This window comes from Haemaphysalis longicornis, unplaced genomic scaffold (genome assembly GCF_048455015.1).
Source record: "Haemaphysalis longicornis isolate Haplotype H1 unplaced genomic scaffold, Haemaphysalis longicornis Haplotype H1 scaffold_1, whole genome shotgun sequence".
In the NCBI taxonomy this organism is placed as follows: Eukaryota; Metazoa; Arthropoda; class Arachnida; order Ixodida; family Ixodidae; genus Haemaphysalis; species Haemaphysalis longicornis.
Genome location: NW_027526203.1, coordinates 392,607,959 through 392,610,020, shown reverse-complemented (window position 1 = coordinate 392,610,020; position 2,062 = coordinate 392,607,959).

Here is a 2,062-nt window from a genome sequence, read left to right as displayed (position 1 = left end):
CCGATGAACATACACTGTTGTCCAGTAAGCTGCCAGCATCTAACCTGGTAACTTTGGCCAGCACTCATAGCGGCGAAAACTAATGGTGGCGCCATGAAAAGATGTCCTAAAGATCGAATGCATTGTGGAGAAATGGCTTCGTGTTCTGCAGGTTCAATTCAAGGACCTAAAATCGCTACATTCACATAGTGAGAGCCTTATCGTAGTGCTGTTGCCTTCAAACAAGCTAGCATTATTTGGTCAGTTGAAGCCTCATCGTTGAACTGCTATCCACTCAACAATCGGATTTACGATTTGTGAAGGAGGATTGCCAAGCTGTATATAAATATCCAGGCCTCGCCAATTTTTCCGAGAAATCACCGGAAAAACTCGCACAGCGGGGTAGGAAGTTGAACACAGCTGACAAGGAATATATATATTTTTTAATCTGTAAACGACAGATGGGATCATTATAGTTGCGGGAGACTGGACAACTAGTCTGCCTTTGTACTTTTTCTACCCTGTTTCATTTTGAAAGACTGGTGTCTCATGCCTTGTTTCCTGATGGACTATATTGTGCAGATTAGGGCGGACTTCTGGGAAAGTTTGTATTGCATCGTAGACAGCTACCATGCGGTCACAAATACGTATCATCTGCCCTACGTATTTGTGACCGCATGGTAGCTGTTCAAGCGCACGTTCAAGTATCGCAATGCTTGAACGTGCGCTTGCGCGAGCATTTGCGGGACGTGAAGAATGCGCCTACTGCAACTCAGTTCACCTTGCCGGAAATGCGAATGCTCGCTTCTCTTTAATGAGACTGTAGGGATAGCAAAGCAGAAAAACCAGCTCGCAAGAGAAACCATTGGGACGTTTTAGATGGATCGCCTTGGTCACACTCGCATAAGTATGCCGTCATTGGGTTTATCGGCCAAATAAATTGTGTATCCTGCCCCTGAATAATTCCAAACGGCCGCACCCTGCTTTCGCTGCCTTGTTTTTTTTTTTGTGTGTGTGGTACCGGGTGTCACATAGTTGTCGGTCAATTGTTGTTATCGGTACTTTTGAACACGAGCTGTGTCAAAATATATTGCCATTTTGTCACCTGACAGATGGTTATATGCGCTGCGGAATTTTTCGCTGATGTGCGCATTTTTTTGTGTAATATATGAGCGTTTTTACGAATAAATGCTGATTGATTGATTATGGGGTTTAATGCGCCGACGCTACACAGGCGAGTAGGCGCACCGTAGTGGAAAGCTTCCAATTAATTTGGACCAACTGGGTTATCTTAAGCGTCCACCGAAATCTCAAACACACGGGCGTTTGCGCTTTTCGATTGCCTCCATCAGAAAAGCAGCCGCCGTGGCCGGTAATCAAACCCGCATCCCTTAATGCTAGTTGGAAGTAGCGTGGTCTCTGTCGTCCTCCTTCGTCCTTGGTGTAATTTTTGGCGTTTTACACGTCTACATTAGGCAGTTCTTGTGGGGTGTGTTGCTTTTTTTATTCAGGTATAGTCATACGGGATTGCTTCTTTCCCAAAATTGTATAAAGCTGGGCATAAAATAAACTTTATGTGTCACGGTGCGCCTCAAGTCAGGAATGTTGCAAGCAAATATAGTACATACGCGAACAACTTTGCTCTGATCTTATTGCGTAAACAACTGCCTGGCGTATATATCGTTTATATACCAGAACAAAAAAATCTGGGCCATATCAGTTACATCAACTGCCCCGTTTCATTAGGAAATGCCACCGCGGAAGCTCAGTTATGTTGTCGACGCTCAAGCTGTCTTGCCTTGCGCCTCGATGCGCGCCCGATGCGGGCGCGCATCGAGGCACCTGACTGGTGATGCTTGATGATGATGATACTTAGCGTCTTCCCCTTGGTAACGGGGTGGCGTCGCACAGCGGCCTTAGTGGCAACGCCACTGCACAATCACCTCGCCAAAAAATACAAACAAAATAAATAAAAAATAATATAGGATAGGATAGGAGTAACTTTATTAAATGCCGGCAACCGACGGTTTAAAGCGTCGTGACGTTGGTCGAGTGTCGACCCGGGGTTATGCCCTACTCTGCA